The following is a 21,634-nucleotide window of genomic DNA, read 5'->3' on the forward strand; positions in this document are numbered from 1 at the left end:
CCAGGATAATACAGATTGTCCTGTAATATTCCATTCCTTATAAGATATTCATAGCTAGCTATGTCTATTAAAGCAACATGGAGTGGATTTTCCTTCTCCATCTTCTCTTCTTCCCCTTTCTCCTCTCTCTCCTGCATGTCAAAAGCTCTATCCCCAACTTTCCATTTTACTGCCCAATCATAAGCCTTGCCTTATCTTGTGCCTGCCCTCATCTGCACATAGAAATTAATCCACAATTTGCCCTCCCTGTCTAATTACAAAGAAGCTTTTCTCTCAAGTGTTATCTGAGCACCCCTTTTGCCAGTTTATAATTTATAAAGTAGAAAGTACACCTTACACTGAGTCTGTTATCTATTCTAATTTAAGAAAGGCTTAAAATCTACGTGTTATGTCTTGATTACCTTGTGTACTACCTGAAAACTATCCAATTAATTATGTCTTCTTGATCTTAGCCTGGGTAAGCTACAAGACTATAAGTAATTATCAACCCCATCAGATATCTGAGAATGACCAATACTCTCTAAAAATAGAGGCAGCCTAACAAGGCTTTCAGAACTGAGTCAAGTTGTAGAGATTATGGCCTACCTAGACAACCCTCTGTTAGTTACACATAAGAACATCAAATAAGCTAGAATTGATTGTGCATTCATAACCTCATTTGGTAGAAATCCTTATATTTGTTACTAAACTGAAGTTGTAATCTCTTTCATTGATACAGAATTTATTTGATATAAATTTAAGGTTTTCATTAGTATGAATTTCTTATTGGTATAAAATTGGGATTGATATTGTTACTCTCTTATAAACATTGTGCATATACCAAATATTTGAGAATACAAGGCTTAGACCCAGTCCTATAACTACTATTATAAACTGATCTGACATGATTAAGCATATGAGTTAAGAGCCAGATAGCAAATTCATGGCTCTGAGTTTACTGTTCGTGTGTTTTCAAGAAAATTTATTAGAAAAAGCTAAGAGTAGTTAATGGACAACATTCCAAATTACTTTGCATAGATAGATGCTTTTAAAAACATGAGTAATCCACAAAAATGTGACATTTAGTATTAAATCTTTCATTGTTGAGACACATTTGCTTCTAGAAGCTCCCCTTTTGTGGATTCAAAGAATAAATTGAGTGTCTCTACCTCCAGGTGAGGTAATAAATAGTGGTTAGGTATCCACTGAGCAGAAATTGCCTATTTCATCTACAGACAAAATATCGTCTATAAAGGACACACTATCAGGATAGTAGACTGATAGTCTCTGCCAAAACATAATAATAAGTCCTTCAAAATTCTCTGTTACAACAGTCTATCAGATGATCCTGGAACAGAAGGCTGAATACTCATAGGGAATTGTAGAAGTAGGTAGTTAGTTGTCTTAACAACTTGTCTCAATTCTGGAAGCCATATTAGGCCTCCTATGTTTTCAAATTGTATAGGCTGTTCTCAGATTTCTGATGGGGTTGAAAACTAATATAGTCTCTTAGCCAACCCAGGCTACTTAACATTGAGAATACATATTTAATTGAATAGTCTTCAGATATTGCATAAGGTAGCCAAGACATAACATATAGATTCTAAGCCTTTCTTATGCTAAGATAGATAACAATGTACTATTTAATTGACAAAAATGATGGACTGGGTGTTAGGTGTATTTTAACCTTTATAAATTACAAAATGGCAGTAGATTTGCTCAGCTTACATCCGAGAGAAAAGGTGTATTTTTTAAGTTAGACAGAAAAGGTGAAATGTGGATTGATGTGTATATGGAAGTCAGGGCAGAGAGAGAGAGAGAGAGAGAGAGAGAGAGAGAGAGAGAGAGAGAGAGAGAGAGACAGAGACAGAGACAGAGAGAGAGAGAGAGAGGGGGGAAGGGAAAGGAGAAAAGATGGAGGAAAAGAAGATGGCATTTTTTTATTATTATTTAACACTATAAGATGCTAAAAATTGTGCTTATCAGATAATAAATTAATATATTATGGGTATTGAGAGGAATATTACTATAAAAACATGAAGAGTAAAGTTCTGATATGAGGCATGCCTTCTATTGGAAACTTCCCACTGTGGAATGTGATACACTGACAGAAAAATCTATCATTAGATATGAATTCCATTTTCAATAAAGCTGATTACAGACAAAGTATCCTTTAAACTATCTATCATGAGAAATCTTATGCAGTCTCGAGATAAATAAACCCTACCATTATCTGTAGCCTACAGATGGTTGTTTTTTATTTAATTTGATGGCTGATATAATATTCATACCATATGAACTTTGTTAACGGTATATTTTTTATATTATTCTCAGTAATGTTTACAACATTTTTCTGTCATTGAAGATACAACTGATTGTGTTTAACAATACTTAAAATTTTAAAATTACATTGTATTATTTATTTCATTCCAAATCCTGCCCCTGTTACTGATTCCCCTATCCCCCCTACCATTTCCTTTTTAGAGGGGTTTCCACCCCCCACACACATCACTTTGACATTATCCCCTTCCCTGGAAAATCAAGTCTCTATAGGATTAAACACATCTCTCCAATTGAAGACAGGAAGGGTAGTGCTCTGCTATATATGTGCCAGAGGTCACAGATCAGCCCAATACATACTCTCTTCTGGATGCTTAGTGTCTGTCAGCTCTGAAAAGTCTGGATTAGTTAATACTCTTGTTGTTCCTATGTGGTTGCAATCCCGGTCATCTCCTTCAGTCCTTTCAACTCTTCCATATGGGTCCTGATCTCAGTCTAATGGTTGCCTGTAAGTATATGCATCTGTCTCAGTCAACTACTCATAGAGACCCTCAGAGGACAGCTATGCTAGATTCCTGTCTGTAGGTACAGCATGGCATCAATAATAGTGTCAGGGTTTTGTACCTGACCAAACAGACTAAAATATTTCTTCTGTTCTAATATGTAAAACTTGGGTATTGTGAAACATTAGAAAATTTTCTCCAAATATGTCAAATAGTCCAGTTAGAGTATTGAGAAAAAAATCCTCTCTTGGACCCAGATTAACCCTCTCTTAATTTGGGTGATAGGAGATCAGTGCCACTCATATTTGCACTTGTAATGGCCACTTGTAATCATGAGCTCACAGACATTTCTCAAGTTATTGTATCCCATACAAATATTAATAGATAGGTTTTGTGTTTCTTACTAAAAATCCTGTTATAAAAATTATCTCTAACTCGGGTTATCACAGAAATTCAGAAAGAATCTATCACATCTGCTGATCAAAAGAAAAAATGTCAAGAGTGACTCAGAAATGATAGTCTGCCAATGTTTAACATACACCAAAGGAGATGTCCAGATGTTTAAAGGCTCCAGAGAAGACCAAGTACTGTTTGTCCTGCTAAGTAGTTGTTATCTTTCTGAACTTGAGTTTTGCAGTAAAAAAACAAATTTTCCCATTCATGAGAATAATGTTTGACATGATAAACAATTTTTTATTCTTTGATTCTAAACCTCCTCTGTCAAATATTTGAAATTAATGAGCAGTGATTTTTTCCAATAAACTAGAAAGCTACTAGTATACTTACTGTGTCTCTTGTTATTCTGTAAACTCTACATACTATTCACTTATCCACACAAACACAAAAAGAATGGAGAGTCTAAATGAATTCAATAAACTAAGAAAATTAGTCGTTCCACTTAGTCACAGAAAAAAATGAGTTCTGAGCAAGCTGCCGATGTAGCGTTATGGTAGGCTTCAGCATCTCTTCAACATTAATATTCTCCTCTTTGCTTCCTTATATCAGTAGTGCTCCACATTCCTAATGTGACAACTACTACAGTTGCTCATCTTGTGGTGACCCACCCAAAAATATAAAGTTATTCTCATTGCAACTTCATATCTGTAAATCTCTAAATGTAGTATGTTGTAATATATATATCTGATATTCATGATACCTGATACTCAATCCCTGTGAAATGGTAATAAAACCATCCTGCCACAAATTAGCATGTCATTTCCTGGTAGGATTCCCAGTAAACTTATCATGGGCCCTTCTTTCTTCTTTACTGTAGGCTGAGCAGATTAGAATGAAAATGTGCTATACTTCAGATTATGACATTTTGTGGTTATACTATAGTGATTATTAATTATGGGTTTTGTTTCCTTTTATATTATTGCTGGATGATTTCATACAGCTATATGATACAGATTTTTCACTATGCTTCTGTAATATAGAACAAATTCAGGGATGCGGATTCCTCCCAAAGACCTATTACTTATCAGGAATGTTTTGGCTATCCTTGCTTTTGTCTGTCTGGTTGGTTGTTTGTTTGTTTTATTTCCTAATTTTATTTCCAAATTTTATTTCATTTTTCAAGGTCTATCAATAAATGTTTTTTAATTTTGATTGGGAATGTATGAATCTATAGATTGCTTTTGGTAAGATGGTCATTTGCACTATATTAATCCTACCTGTCTATGAACATGATAAATCTTTCCAACTTCTGATATCTTCTAAAATTTCTTTCTTCATGAACTTGAAGTTCTTATCATACATATCTTTCATTTGCTTAGTTAGAGTAGCACAAATATATTTCATATTATTCACGGCTATTTTTTTCTTTTTCTATCTTTATTATATTGGGTATTTATTATTTACATTTCAATTGTTATTACATTTCCTGGTTTCCAGACCTACAACCCCCTGCCCCTCTCCCTCCCTTCTATATGGGTATTCCCATCCCCATCCTTCCCACATTACCAGCTTCCACCCAACAATCCCATTCACTGGTGGTTCATTCTTGGCAGGACAAGGGGTTTCCCCATCCACTGGTGCCCTTACTAGGCTACCTATGCAGTTTGAGCCCAGGGTCAGTTCATGTATACTCTTTGGGTAGTGGCTTAGTCCCTGGAAACTATGGTTGGTTGGCATTGTTGTTCATATGGGGTCTCAAGCCCCTTCAAGCTCTTTCACTCCTTTCTCTGATTCTTTCAACGGGGGACTCGTTCTCGGTTCAGTGGTTTGCTACTGACATTCGCCTATGTATTCGCCATATTCTAGCTGTCTCTCAGGAGAGATCTACATCCAGTTCCTGTCAGCCTGCACTTTGCTTCATCCATCTTATCTAGTTTGGTAGCTGTCTATATATATATATATATATATATATATATATATATATATATATATATATATATATGCCACAAAATGGGCAGGCTCTGAATGGGCGTTCCTTCAGCCTCTGTTCTAAACTTTGCCTTCCTAGTCCCTCTCAAGGGAATTCTTGTTCCCCTTTTAAAGAAGGAGTGAAGGACTCGCATTTTGGTCATCTTTCTTTAATTTCATGTGTTCTGTTCATCTAGGGTAATTTGAGCATTTGGGCTAATATCCACTTATCAGTGAGTGCATACCATGTATGTTTTTCTGTGATTGCGTTACTTCACTCAGGATGATATTTTCCAGTTCCACCAATTTGTCTATGAATTTCATAAAGTCATTTTTTGATAGTGGAGTAGTATTCCATTGTGTAGACATACATCATTTTCTGTATCCATTCCTCTGTTGAAGGGCATCTGGATTCTTTCCAGCCTCTGGCTATTATAAATAAGGCTGCTATGAACATAGTGGAGCATGTGTCTTTGCTAAATGTTGGAGCATCTTTTGGGTTTAAACCTAAGAGAGGTTGTGCTGGGTCCTCAGGTAGTGCAATGTTCAATTTTCTGAGGAACCTCCAGACTGATTTCCACAATGGTTGTACTAGTCGGCAATCCCACCAACAATAGAGCAGTGTTCATCTTTCTACACATCCTCACCAGCATCTGCTGTCACCAGAATTTATAATCTTAGCCATTCTGACAGGTGTGATGTGGAATCTCAGGGTTGTTTTCATTTGCATTTCCCTTATGATTAAAGATGTTGAACATTTCTTTAGGTGCTTCTCAGCCATTCGGTATTCCTCAGCTGTGAATTCTTTGTTTAGCTCTGAACCCCATTTTTATTAGGGTAATTTGTTTCCCTGCAGTCTAACTTTGTGGGTTCTTAAATATTTTGGATATAAGCCCTCTATCAGTTGTAGGATTGGTGAAGATCTTTTCCCAAACTGTTGGTTGCCGTGGTTTCCTAACAACAGTTTCCTTTGCCTTACAGAAGCTTTGCAGTTTTATGAGATCCCATTTGTGGATTCTTGATCTTAGAGCATAAGCCATTAGTGTTTTGTTCAGGAAATTTTCTCCAGTGCCCATGTGTTCGAGATTTTTCCCCACCTTTTCTTTTATTACTTTGAGTGTATCTGGTTTGATGTGGAGGTCCTTGATCCACTTGGGCTTAAGCTTTGTACAGGGTGATAAGATCAATCTGCATTCTTCTACATGCTGACCTCCAGTTGAACCAGCACTGTTTGCTGAAAAGGCTATCTTTTTTTCCACTGGATGGTTTTGGCTCCTTTGTCAAAAATCAAGTCACCATAGGTGTGTGGGTTCATTGCTGGGTCTTTGATTCTATTCCTATGATCTATCTGCCTGTCTCTATACCAATATGATGCAGTATTTATCACTATTGCTCTGTAATACTGCTTGAGTTCAGGCATAGTGGTTCCCCCTGGAAGTCCTTTTATTGTTGAGGATAGTTTTAGCTATCCTGGGTTTTTTGTTATTCAGATGAATTTACAAATTGTTCTGTCTAACTCTATGAAGAATTGGATTGGAATTTTGATGGGGATTGCATTGAATCTATAGATCGCTTTTGGTAAAATGGCCATTTTTACTATATTCTTGTCAATCCATGAGAATGGGAGATCTTTCCACCTTCTGAGATCTTCAATTTCTTTCCCCAGAGGATTGAAGTTTTTATCATGGAGATCTTTCACCTGCCTGGTTAAAGTCACACCGAGGTACTTTATATTATTTGGGACTATTATGAAGGGTGTGGTTTCCCTAATTTCTTTTTTTTTAAAGTAAAACTGGTATTTTTATTCATGTAACTTTAAGTAGAAACACTTCTATGTTATTATGGAACACACAGAGTCCACCCTGAGTACCAGTGCCAGACTACATTAAGGCTAAATATGTTACTTTAGAATTTCTGTTTTTTTAAACATGAGTAATGAAAAAAATCCTCCTATATGTGTCTTGCCAAATAATTACTTTAGAAAGAATCTCCATGTTTTACTCTTGTACTCCTAGGTTGCAGTTTAATCACTTTTTTTTCTTTTCTTTCTTTTTTCTTTTTTTTTCTTTTTTCTTTTTTTTTTTATTAACTTGAGTATTTCTTATATACATTTCGAGTGTTATTCCCTTTCCCGGTTTCCGGGCAAACATCCCCCTCCCCCCTCCCCTTCCTTATGGGTGTTCCCCTCCCAACCCTCCCCCCATTGCCGCCCTCCCCCCATAGACTAGTTCACTGGGGGTTCAGTCTTAGCAGGACCCAGGGCTTCCCCTTCCACTGGTGCTCTTACTAGGATATTCATTGCTACCTATGGGGTCAGAGTCCAGGGTCAGTCCATGTATAGTCTTTAGGTAGTGGCTTAGTCCCTGGAAGCTCTGGTTGCTTGGCATTGTTGTACTTTTGGGGTCTCGAGCCCCTTCAAGCTCTTCCAGTTCTTTCTCTGATTCCTTCAATAGGGGACCTATTCTCAGTTCAGTGGTTTGCTGCTGGCATTCGCCTCTATATTTGCTGTATTCTGGCTGTGTCTCTCAGGAGCGATCTACATCCGGCTCCTGTTGTCTGCACTTCTTTGCTTCATCCATCTTGTCTAATTGGGTGGCTATATATGTATGGGCCACATGTGGGGCAGGCTCTGAATGGGTGTTCCTTAAGTCTCTGTTTTAATCTTTGCCTCTCCCTTCCCTGCCAAGGGTATTCTTTTTCCTCATTTAAAGAAGGAGTGAAGCATTCACATTTTGATCATCCGTCTTGAGTTTCGTTTGTTCTAGGGATCTAGGGTAATTCAAGCATTTGGGCTAATAGCCACTTATCAATGAGTGCATACCATGTATGTCTTTCTGTGATTGGGTTAGCTCACTCAGGATGATATTTTCCAGTTCCAACCATTTGCCTACGAATTTCATAAACTCGTTGTTTTTGATAGCTGAGTAATATTCCAACCCTAATTTCTTTTTAAGCTTGTTTCTCTTTTGTGTAGAGGAAGGCTACTGATTTATTTGAGTTAATTTTATACCCAGCCACTTTGCTGAAGGTGTTTATCAGGTTTAGTAGTTCTCTGGTGGAACTTTTGGGATCACATAAATATACTATCATATGATCTGCAAATAGTGATATTTTGACGTCTTCTTTCCAATCTATATCCCTTTGATCTCCTTTTGTTGTCTGATTGCTCTGGCTAGAACTTCAAGAACTATATTGAATAAGTAGGGAGAGAGTGGGCAGCCTTGTCTAGTCCCTGATTTTAGTGGGATTGCTTCAAGTTTCTCTCCATTTAGTTTAATATTAGCTACTGGTTTGCTGTATATGGCTTTTACTATGTTTAGGTATGGGCCTTGAATTCCTTTTCTTTCCAGTACTTTTATCATGAAGGGGTGTTGAATTATGTCAAATTCTTTCTCAGCATCTAATGAAATGATTATGTGGATTTTATCTTTCAGTTTGTTTACATAGTGGATTATGTTGATGGTTTTCTGTATATTAAACTATCCCTGTGTACCTGGGGTGAAGCCTACTTGATCATGTTCGATGATTGTTTAGATAACTTCTTGGATTTGGTTTGCAAGAATTTTATTGAGTATCTTTGTGTCAATATTCATAAGCAAAATTTGTTTGAAGTTCTCTTTCTTTGTTGGGTCTTTGTGTGGTTTAGGTATAAGAGTAATTGTGGCTTCATAGAAGGAATTTGGTTTCGCTCCGTCTGTTTCAAATTTGTGGAATACTTTGGATAGTATTGGTATAAGGTCTTCTAAGAAGGTCTGATAGAATTCTGCAATAAACCCATTTGGACCTGGGTTCTTTTTGGTTGGGAGTCTTTTAATGATTGCTTCAATTCATTAGGAGTTATGGGGTTGTTTAAATGGTTTATCTGTTCCTGTTTAACTTTGGTACCTGGTATGTGTCTAGAAAATTGTCCATTTCTTCTAGATTTTCAAGTTTTGTTGAATATAGGCTTTTAAGTAGGATCTGATGATTTTTTGATTTTTCTCTGATTATGTTGTTATTTCTCCCTTTTCATTTCTAATATTATTAATTTGGACACACTCTCTGTGTCCTCTGGTTAGACTGGCCAAGGGTTTATCATCTTGTTGATTTTCTCAAAGAACCAGCTTTTGGTTCTGTTGATTCTTTCTCTGGTCCTTTTTGTTTCTACTTGGTTGATTTCACCTCTGAGTTTGATTATTGCTTGACCTCCTGGGTGTATTTGCTTCTTTTTGTTCTAGAGCTTTTAGGTGTGCTGTCAAGCTGCTGATATATGCTCTCTCCTGCTTCTTTCTGCAGGCACTCAGAGCTATGAGTGTTCCTCTTATCACAACTTTCATTGTGTTCCGTAAGTTTGTGTATGTTGTACCTTCATTTTCATTAAATTATAAGAAGTCCTTAATTTCTTTATTTCTTCCTTGACCAGGTTATCATTGAGTAGAGCATTGTTCAACTTCCATGTATATGGGGGCGTTCTTCCCTTATTGTTATTGAAGACCAGTTTTAGCCTGTGGTCATCTGATAGGACGCATGGGATTATTTCTATCTTTCTGTACCTGTTGAGGCCTGTTTTATGACCGATTATATGGTTGATTTTGGAGAAAGTACCATGAGGTGGTGAGAAGGTATATCCTTTTATTTTAGGATAGAATGTTCTATAAATATCTGTTAAGTCCATTTGGTGCATGACTTCTCTTAGTCTGTCTATTGTCTTTGTTTAATTTCTGTTTCCATGATCTGTCCATTGATGGCAGTGTGGGGTTGAAATCTCCTAAAATTATTGTGTGAGGTGCAATGTGTGCTTTGAGCTTTAGTAAAGTTTCTTTTATGTATGTAGGTGCCCTTGTATTTGGAGCATAGATCTTTGGGATTGAGAGTTCACCTTGGTGAAATTTTGCTTTGATGAATATGAAGTGCCCCTCTTTATCTTATTTGATGATTTTTGGTTGAAAATCGATTTTATTTGATATTAGAATGGCTACTCCATCTTGCTTCTCTAGACCATTTGCTTGGAAATTGTTTTCCAGCCTTTTACTCTGAGGTAATGTCTGTCTTTGTCTCTGAGGTATCTTTCTTGTAGGCAGCAAAATGCTGGGTTCTCATTGTGTATCCAGTTTGTTAATCTATGTCTTTTTTGGGGGGAATTGTGTCCATTGATGTTGAGAGATATTAAGGAATAGTGATTATTGCTTCCCGTTATATTCATATTTGGATGTGAGGTTATGTTTGTGTGCTTTCATTCTCTTTGTTTTGTTGCCAAGACGATTAGTTTCTTGCTTCTTCTAGGGTATAGCTTGCCTCCTTATGTTGGGCTTTACCATTTATTATCCTTTGTAGTGCTGGATTTGTAGAAAGATATTGTGTAAATTTGGTTTTGTCATGGAAAAGTCTTGGTTTCTCCATATATGTTAATTGAGAGTTTTGCTGAATACAGTAACTTGAGCTGGCATTTGTTTTCTCTTAGGGTCTGTATGACATTTGTTCAGTATCTTCTGACTTTCATACTCTCTGGTTAGAATTCTGGTGTAGTTCTTATAGTTCTGCCTTTATTATGTTACTTGGCCTTTTTCCCTTCCAGCTTTTAATATTTTTTCTTTGTTTTGTTCATTTGGTGTTTTGACTATTATATGATGGGAGGAGTTTCTTTTCTGGTCCAATCTATTTGGAGTTCTGGAGGCTTCTTGTATGTTTATGGGCATCTCTTTTTTTAGGTTAGGGAAGTTTTCTTCTATAATTTTGTTGAGATATTTACTGGTCCTTTGAGTTGGGAGTCTTCACTATCTCTTTTTTTGTGAACATGCATTCATTTACTTAACATTTATATCACTCTGACATACTTTGCTGTTGTTCTCATATCAGTGGTCAATATTGCAGTTTTTTTTTACAGTGTCACATTGAGATAACTAAGATTGGAGAGCTTTGACTTTATCAGATACCAGAGAGTACTCATATTCTCCAAATTGTAAGAACACTGATTTATTGACTATTTTCTATGTTTTGACCCGTAGAGTAAACAGTACACTGTAAATGTTACCACATACTAATTAACAGTTGCAACTCATGTACTTGCTTTGGAAGTATATTAAACCTGATAAAGCTGATGGTGAGCGTGGTGAGGAACTTAGATACATCATATTATCAGTTGACAATTTCAGGCCTCTATCCCATTGTGACCACATGTCATGTTGAAGATATTCCCAAAAATCTCTATATGCTGAATGACAATTTGCTGCTGGAATGGGAAGTGCCTCCTTCATACATCAGTACTTTCTTTTTTTTTAATCTTTATTAACTTGGGTATTTCTTAATTACATTTTGATTGCTATTCCTTTTCCTGGTTTCTGTGCCAACATCTCCCTAACCCCTCCCCTTCCCCTTCTCTATTCGTGTTCCCCTCCCTATCCTCCCTACATTAGCGCCCTCCCCCCAACAATCAAGGTCACTGGGGATTCAGTCTTGGCAGGTCCAAGGGCTTCCCCTTCCACTGGTGCCCTTACTAGGCTATTCATTGCTACCTTTGCAGTTGGAACCTAGGGTCAGTCCATGTATAGTCTTTGGGTGCTGGCTTAGTCCCTGGAAGCTCTGGTTGGTTGTCATTGTTGTTCGTATGGGGTCTCAAGCCCCTTCAAGTTCTTTCAGTCCTTTCTAAGATTCTTTCAATGGGGGTCCCATACTCAGTTCAGTGGTTTAATGATGGCATTCACCTATGTATTTGCTGTATTCTGGCTGTGTCTCTCAGGAGGGATCTACATCCGGTTCCTGTAGGCCTGCACTTCTTTGTTTCATCCATCTAATCTAGTCTTCACTCTTTTCTATACCTATATATTCTTCAGTTTGATCTCATTATGTCCTGGATTTCCTGTATGTTTTGGGCCAGTAGCTTTTTCCATTTTACATTATCTTTGACAGTTGTGTCGATGATTTCTATGGAATCTTCTGCTCCTGAGATTCTCTCTTCTATCTCTTGTATTCTGTTGGTGATGCTTTTGTCTATGGCTCCTTGTCTCTTCCTTTATTTTTCTATATCCACGGTTGTCTCCCTTTGTCCTTTCTTTTTTGCTTCTATTTCCATTTTTACTTCCTTCACCTGTTTGATTGTGTTTTCCTGTAATTCTTTCAGGGACTTTTGTGTTTCCTCTCTATAGGCTTCTGCTTATTTATTTGTGTTTCCCTACACTTTTCTAAGGGAGTTCTTTATGTCCTCCATCATCATGATCAATTGTGATGCCATGTTGTCTTGGTTTCTGTTGCCTAGGTTCCTGCACTTGCCTCTCCATCAGGTTGTCTCTGGTGTTTCCTTGTTTTGCTATTTCTGACAGTGGCTAGACCATCCTATAAGCCTGTTTGTCAGGAGTGCTGTAGACATGTTTTCCTTTTTTTATCCAGCCAGTTATGGGAACAGAGTGTTTTGCTTTCAGGCATGAAGTCATTCCTATCTACTGATCTTCAGCTGTTTCTCTGGGCATGTGTCCTTAGTTCACCAGACAGGTCACTTGGAGCAGAAAAGTTGGTCTTACCTCTGGTCTCAGGCCTGAATTCGCTCCTCGCGGCTGGGTTTCAGCTCTCTGTGAAGGCAGCAACCAGAAGGGCCTGCCCTGCCTTCTCCCTGGTCCCTGTGCACAGGAGACCCAGATGGTGCTAGGTGTTTTCCTCTAGAGTCAGAAATGTGGGCTAGAGTAGTCTTCTCTTGCTTTCCAGCCATGTCTTCCCCTCTCGAGTTGTGTGTTTTTTAATACAGACTTATTGGGGTAAGACATTAACAAAACAGATGATATCTTTGATATATTCTTGGATTTGATCTGTGAATAGTTTAGTGAGTATTCTTTCATCCATGTTCATTAGGGAAATTGGTTTGAAACTATACTTCTTTGTTTGGACTAGGTATGAGGGTACGTGACTTAAATTGTTGGGCCATGGAAATGTTAGTAATCCCCCCAAGCAGACAGTAGCCAATCTGAGGCAACTCACAGCATGGTCTTTATTCTATTCGAACTAGCTCAGGCCCCTCTCCCATGCACCACTCTCCCTCAGGACTGTTTTGATGGTGAGGAGCCCTGAATGTTTATGGAGCAAGACTTTATAGTAAGCAGTAGATGGGGTAGAGGTGCAAGTGTCTAATTGGAAAGCTACTGTGGCCTTTAACACAATTGTCAACTGGGAGTCATATCACAAACTTAACTTCTGCTCCTTTCTGCACTTGTGGTTGTTAAGCAAGAAGTAGGCTTGTAACCTGGGGTTCAGGTTTGTTGGGGGAATAACCTGGAGACACTGGTCTTCTTGAGGATGTAATCTGGAAACTCTGGTCTTGTTGGGGATTAGCCTAGAGTCTGGAATTAGGCTTAGCTTTTGTTGGGGGGCAACTTGGAAACTAATGGTAGGTATCAGCCTATTAGTTTACCTGAGTTCAAACTTACATCAGGTTATCTAAAATGGGGTCTGAACTTAAAAGATTTGGTATCTCAATATAATAATTTTGGCAATATTTCTTCTTTCCATTTTGTAGAATATTTTGAGGAATATTCGTAATAGCCCTGTTTAGAAAATCTGGTAGAATTCTGTACTAAAATCATCTGACCATTGGCCTTTTCTGGTTGGAAGAGATTTAATGACTGCTTCTATTTACTTATGGATTATAGGACTGTTTAAATAGTTTGCTTTATCTTGATTTAAATTTGGTCTGTTGTATCTGTCTAGAAAACCATTCATGCCATTAAGATTTCCCAATTTTGTGGAATGTAAGTTTTCGAAGTCATGTTTCTTTGAATCCTCAGTGTGTTTTGCTATCTCCCTTTTCATTTGTGAGTTTGTTTTTTCAGATATTGTCTTTTTTTGCTACTTGGGTTAAGGGTTTGGATATCTTGTTGAATTTCTCCAAGAACCAGCTCTTGGTTCTGCTGATTCTTTTTAATGTTTACTTTCTTTCTAACTGATTGATTTCAGCCCTAATTTTGATCATTTCCCACCTTCTACTTCTCTTTGTTGTTCTTGGCTCCCTTTTTCTTGAGCTTTCAGGTGTACTTTTATATTGCTGGTATGAGAAATTTCTAATTTCTTTATGGGGGCACTTAATGCTAATAACTTTTCTTTTATTATTGCTTTTATTGTGTCCAATAAGTTTGGGTACGTTGTTCCTTCATCATCATTGGATTCTAGAAAATGTTTAATTTCTTGATATCTTCCCGGATCAATGAGTAAAGAGTTGTTCAGTTTCCATGAGTTTGTAGGCTTTCTATTGCTAAAATTAAATTTAACCATGGTTGTCTGATGGGACACACTGAATTATTTCAATTTTCTCATATCTGTTATGGTTCTGTCACCAGGAATATGGTCCATTTTGAAGACGGTTATATGAGGTGCTGAAGAAAATAATATTTTTGTGATTATTGAGATGTTCTGTAGATATATGTTGGGTCTATTTGATTCATTACCTCTGTTAGTTTCATTATTTTCCTGTTTAGTTTCTGTCTCAATGACCTGTCTATTGGTCAGAATGGGGTGTTGAAATATCTCACTATTAATGTGAAAGGTTCATTGTGTGCTCTAACAATTAGTAATGTTTCTTTTACAGATGTGGGTGGCATACATGTTCAGAATTGATAGGTCCTTCTGGTGGATTGATGAGTATAAAAGTCCTTCCCCATCTCCTTTGATTACTCTTAGTACAAAATTTATTATATTAGATATTAGAATGGCTCATCCACATTGTTACTTTGGTCCATTTGCTTGGAAAACCTTATTCTAGCATTTTACACAAACATAATTTCTGTATTCGTTGCTGAGGTATGTTTCATGTATGTAGTGCGATGACAAATCCTGTTTGCATATCCACTTTTTTAGCTTGTGTCTTTTTATTGGGGAATTAAGATCACTGACATTGAGAAATATTAATGATCAATGGCTGTTATTTTGATGGTAGTCTTGGTACTGTGTTTCTGTGTGTACCTCAATGTGTATGTTTCTTCTCTTGGTTTTGCTACTGTGTAGTTTTTTATTTCTTGTGTTTTCTTGGGTATGGTTTCTCTGCTTGTGTTGGAGTTGTCCTTCTAGTATTTTCTGTAGGTTTAGGGCTAGATTAATTTAAATTTAGTATTTTTATAGATTAACGTGCTTGTAATATTTTCTTTTTCATAGCCTATTTTCTCAATTTTCATAGAATGAGCACTCAATTTGGTTTAGCACTGAATAACATTCAGTTATTTAGATGAACCACAGCTCATTAAGTCATTTGCCTATTGAGAGACATCTTGACTTCTTCCAAGTTTTGTCAGTTGTAAGCCAAGATATTATAAATATTCATATAGATGCTTTGGTATGGAGATGATTCTAAAATTCCTTGGGTATCTCCTAAGAGGAGGACTTCCTGGTTCATATGTTAAGACTGCATTGATAGGTTTTATTAGCAATTTGTTGTTAAGGATCATGTTTTCTTTTCCTTTGATGCCCTTTTATGATTGTTTTATAAATGTGTATTTAGTTTCCAACATTTTATCAAATTTTAAATTTTGTTCATTTGTGTGTGTGTGTGCACGCGTGTGTGTGTGTGTGTTTGAGTGTGTGTGTGTGTGTGTGTATGTGTTATATAAAATTAAGTATGTGTTCATGTGCATCTTGCTTTGTTTGGGTGCAAATGCCTATATGACATAGAATTTGTATGGAAGTTAGAGAACTTCCTTTCAGTGTCAGTGTCTAGCACTGTTTGACACAGGGTATCCTCTTGCTGATGTAACTAAGCTTGCTAGCCATCTACTTTTCAGAGGTTTCTATGTGTTCTCCTCTCTTCACCCTTGAGGGACACAGTAGAAATACAAATACTCATGTTGCTGAATCTTCTCTGTGGGTTCTGGTCATGTAAATTCAGACTGTCATACTTACGCAGAAACAAACACTTTTCACTACTGGGCAATCTGCCCACTTTTATCTCAGTACGGTGTGAGGATTTATTTCTGTGTTTGCAAGTAGCAATCATTTATCAAAATGTATATTACACAATTTTTAGTGTAATATGTGTCTTCTAGTCCTTTTTGAACTAATCCTTTACACAGAGATTTACTTTGGTGGAGACCTGACAATCACGTACATTTTTCTAAGATGATACTTTTTCTTTGAACCAAAAAAGCTAGATTTTCCCAGCTTCCTGCCAAGTCTTATTAAAGCTCTTTTAATGCTGTTTCAGATTGTATTTGTGATTTGATTTGAATTAACTTCTATAAATGTTATGACTTCTAAGTCTAGAATCATTGTTGTGCACATGTATAACCAATTATTTTTCTACCATTTGTTGAGATGCCGTTATCTATTACAATATATGGTGTAAAAATTACATGTAAGTATTTGTTAGTGAGTCTTTGTCCATGAGCTACTTTGTATGTTTTTGTGTGTTTGTGAGTGTGTGTTTGTGAGTGTGTGTGTGTGTGTGTGTGTGTTCAATAACTTCTTATGGAAATACAGACTGGCAAAGGCTAAACACTAGTCATATGTTTTTCTTTTCTAATGTAGAGAACTAAAAGCGACTGAAGCTGAGTATTTCCTTTTATCACATATTTATGTCTTTTAAACCTCCAATATACCCAGTTTGATTTAAAGAACATGATTTAAACAATACCTTCCCCTGTTGAAAAGAATATTTCAATGTACTGGACATAACACATCTATTAAGAGGAAATAGTGAAGTGCAGAGGCAAGCTTGAGATAATCTTCTTTTTCCCACTTTATAGAGTCCTGAATCCCTTGCTGAAGAAATGGACCTGCCCATAATCAAAATAGGACTCTTTATGCCAAAAAGTGTAGCTAAAATAATCTCACACAGGCATTCTCAGAGACCCATAGTCTGGGTAATTTTAGAGTCTGATAAGTTAACAGTTAACACTATCACAGTATTATTACATCCATTAGTTCTGACATGTTGAAACATACTTGCCAGTATAAGACCTCCACAAGATTCAACCTGGAAAATATTCATTTTGATGGGGGAAGGGCTCATGAGGCTCCTCCTCTATGAGGTATGGTTATCAATTAAGAGATGACAGAGGAAACAGTGTCAGTTTTTTTCAGAAGTGTAACCACTAAAATGTAAGCCATGCTTTAGCAAACTATTTTCCATCCATGCTCATGTACATAATCATAATTTAACTCAGTGTGACACAAACACACTCACACACACACACAAGCTGAAGGTGTATTCTGGGTACAAAGAAGGGATTCAGAAGAAGGGGAGGAATGAGAAAGGAAACGGGGGTGAAAACAAATAAAGTTTACTGTGTAAATAAAAAAGAGGAAAGAATAAAATATATATTTTATTAGCTGTCAATTTTCTTCGTGGAATTTCCATAATAAATTGTATGATAGCAGCATTATGATGACACTAGCTGGCATTGGAGTATAGTTCGGGGTTAGAACATGCACATAACATAGTAATGTGCTGCGATCACCAACATCATGTCAAAAGGAGGAAACAAGGAAGAGTCACTGATACAAACAGCAGTGATACACATTGGGAAATAAAGGAACCCCTATAAAGACTACAGAAGCCACACCTACAATGGGAATGGTAACAATGGAGACAACACAAACTAGAATATTATAAAAAATATGGGTAGAGATAAAAGAACTAATAATGAAAGAATAAAATTGGAAATAGAGATCTTCCATGCTCACTGAATTCCGTGGAGTAACCCATGACCTGCTATCCTGCTATTTCCATTCTCCTGGCACCTCTACACTCACATCATCGGACCTGGAGATCCTAAACTATATAGGTAGATTTTCCTTCCCCAACCCATCTTCCCTGCTTGCTAAGACCTCTAGGGGAAGACAAGATGCCCTGAGGAGACTGCTATAGAAGAGGGACTTCCATTCTCCCATCACCACTCTTCTCACCTTCATCAGACCTGCAGATCCTAGACCATACAGAAAATCTTCACTTCCCCCTACCCAGCTTCCCTGTTCACTGTGTCCTTTGAGGCACCCCAAGCTGCCCTAAGCAGTCTACTATCTGCTCTGCACCCTCATTCTCCTCGCACCTCTTTGCCCATCTTCATCAGATTCGTGGATCTTTAAGTATACAGGTTAACCTCCTATCCTTCACCCATCTTCCCTGCTAAATGAGTCCTCTGGGGCATCCCAAACTTCCATGAGCAGGCTGCTAGACAAGGTGGACATCCATTCTCCTGACACCTCTCTGTCCACCTTCATTTGACCTGCGGCTCCTGAAATACACAGATTGGTGTATTCCGAACTACACAGACCTGCCGATAAAGCCTTAAAGATATATAGGAAAATAGAATTAAACAGGTGAAGAAAATTAAAAAAAAACTGTGTAAGACATGAAAGTAGAAATAAAAGCAATAAAACACAAACTGAGGAAATTCTAGAGATGAAAGGTCTAAGGAAGGGAACAGGAACAGGAGATGCAAGCATCACGAACATGATACAGGAGATGAAAGAGAGAATATCAGGCTTGGAAGATACATTTGAAGAAACTGATATATCAATCAAAGACAATGTTAAATCTAAAAATTCCTGACAAAACATCTAGGAAACCTGGGATACCATGAAAAGACCTAACCTAAGAATAATTGAAGGTAAAGAGTCCCAGCTCCAAGGCCCCAAAAATATTTTCAACAAAATCATAGAAGAAAACTTTTCTAATCTAAAGAAAGAAATGCCTATAAACATACTAGAAGCTTATAGAACACCAATTAGACTGGAGCAGAAAAGAAATCCTCCTACTACATAACAAAAGACAAAATCTATTGAAGAAAGAATATTAAAAGCAACTGGGGGAAAAGGGCAGGTAACATACAAAGGCAGACCTACCAGAATTACACCAGAATTCTCAACAGAGACTATAAAAGCTAGAAGGGCCTGGACAGATATTTTGCAGGCTCTGAAAAGCCCAGATGAAAAACCTAGACTACTATAACCAAGAAATCTCTCAATATGTATAGATTAAGTAAACAAGATATGTCAAGAAAAATCACTATTCAAACAATATCTACCCACAAATCCAGCCCTACAGAAAATACTAGAAGGAAAACTACAACCTAAGGAGGATAACTACAGCCAAAAATCTCAAGACGTAAGTTATTCCATGTCAGCAAAAACAAGCATGCATGCACGTACACACACACACACACATCCTCTTCCTCATCATCACCAACACCACTATCATAAGAACAGGATAAAACAATCACTGATATTTAATATATCTTAATATTAAATGAGTCAATCCCCTAATAAAAGGACAGAAGCTAATAGAATAGATGGGAAAACAGGATCTATCTTTCAGCTGCATAGAAGAAATAAGCCTCAGGAATAAAGAAAGATGCTACCTCAGAGTAAAAGGTTGGAAAAAAGTTTTCCAATTAAATGGGCCCAAGGAACAGGCTGATGTTGTCCTTCTAATATTTATTAAAATAACCTTTCAACCAAAACTAATCAAAAGAGACAGTGAAAGATACTCCATTGTCATCAAAGGAAAAATTTACCAAGATTATATATAATTCTGAACATCTTTGACCCCAAAACTAAGTTCATGTGTATAAATAAATCAGAAAGCAAACAATACAATAAAGGACATTTGGATTTGTAAAGGAACCATTGCTAAAGCTTAAATCACATATCAAACCCTACACACTAATAGTGGGAGATTTCAATACCCTACTCTCATCAGATGACAAGGCATCCTGACAACAACTAATAGAATAATGAAAATAACATACATTATGAACATATGGATCTAACAGCTCTCTATAGAATATTTATAAAAACACAAAAGAACATACCTTCTTCTTAGCACCTTATGGTCTCTCTCCAAAATTGACCATATTATCAGTCCTAAAGCAAGTGTCAACAGATACAGGGAAATTGAAATAAAGCCTTGTATCATGTCAGGCTTCCACAGATTAAAGTGGACTACTACAACAACAGAAACACTGGAAACGTATATATGCATGGATATTGAACAATTGTCTGCACAGTGATCACTGTGTCAGGGGAGAAATAAAGAAAGGAAACACTTTTTAGAAATAAAAAAAATGAAGGCTCAGCATACTCAAAATGATGGGACTCAATGGAAAAAGTGCTAAGTAGAAACTTCATAGAACTATGTTCATGTGTATAGATAAATCAGAAAGTTCTCACCCCAGCAATTTAAAATTACACATGAAAGCTCTAGTTAAAAGAAAGCAAGCAGACCAAAGAGGGGTAAAAGCTAGGAAAAAGTCAAAATCAAGGGTGAAATCAATCAGAAGCAGAACAATAAAATAAATCAATGAAACTAAGAGCTTACTTCAAAAGTTTCTAATACACGAAATTAGAGAAGCTTAATGATATGGGTGATTTTCTACAAAGACACCACTAACAAAATTTAAAACAAGGCCAGGTAAACTATTTAAACAGCCCTATAGTATCTAAAGAAATAGAAATTAAAATTTCCCCAACCAAAAGAAGCCCAAGGCTAGATGGTTTTAGTGCAAAATTCTACCAGAGTTTCAAAGAAGAGTTAATAACAAAAATCCTCAGACTATTCCAGGAAATAGAAGTAGAAGGAACACTGCCAAATTCATTGATGAACCAAAAGTCATCCTGTTACCCACACCACACAAGATTCAACAAAAAAGAGATCGTCAGACAATTTCTCCTACAAAGCCTGATAAAAATACTCAATAAATTTTTTGCAAACAAAACAGAGTAACAGTTAAAAAACATCTTCCATGCATTATCTGTGTCCCAGGTAACCCTGCGGCACAGCTCTCCATAGCAAAATCCCACCCAGAGAAAGGTGGTATCCCAGGGATACTGATAAACATAAGATAACAGGCTCACAGAGGGAACAGGTTCCAGTCAGAGACAGCAAGACCAACTAATACCAGATATAACCAGATGGCAAGAGGCAAAGTGCAAGAACCTAAGCAACAGAAACCAAGGCTATTTGGCATCACCAGAACCCTGTTCTCCCACTAAAGCAAGTCCTGAAAACTCCAACACACCAGAACAGCAAGATTAAAATTTAAAAATCAAATCTCATGATGATGATAGAGGACATTAAGAAGGACATAAATAATTCCATTAAAAAATTTCAGGAGAACACAGGTAAACAGGTAGAAGCCCTTAAGGAGAAAACACAAAAATCCCTTAAAGAATTATAAGAAAATACACATAAAAAGGTAAAGGAATTGAACAAAATCATCCAGAATCTTAAAATGTAAATAGAAACAGAGAAGAAATCAAAAATGGAGGTAACTCTGGAGATAAAAACCTAGGAAAGAGATCAGGAGTCATAGACACAAGCATTACCAACAGAATACAAGAGACTGAGGAGAGAATCTCAGGGGCAGAATATATCATAGAAAACATTAACACAACAGTCAAAGGAAATGCAAAATGTAAAAAGCTCCTAACCCAAAACATCCAGGAAATCCTGGACACAATGAGAAGATCAAACCTAAGGATAATAGGTACAGAAGAGAATGAAGATCCCCAACTTAAAGGGCCAGTAAGTATCTTAACAATTATAGAAGAAAACTTCCCTA

General features: G+C 36.8%; 1 long non-coding RNA gene across 1 annotated transcript in view; it reads right to left on the reverse strand.

Annotated features, from left to right (window-relative positions):
* Positions 1 to 2,213: 2,213 nt before the first annotated feature.
* Positions 2,214 to 21,634, reverse strand: part of LOC134480349 (uncharacterized) — a 31,329-nt gene continuing 11,908 nt past the window's right edge. The window contains exon 3 of the long non-coding RNA XR_010054732.1: positions 2,214 to 2,765. This is a non-coding gene — a long non-coding RNA (uncharacterized LOC134480349). The remainder of the gene's footprint in view (positions 2,766 to 21,634) is intronic.

Source organism: Rattus norvegicus, chromosome 9, assembly GCF_036323735.1.
Source record: "Rattus norvegicus strain BN/NHsdMcwi chromosome 9, GRCr8, whole genome shotgun sequence".
NCBI lineage: Eukaryota > Metazoa > Chordata > Mammalia > Rodentia > Muridae > Rattus > Rattus norvegicus.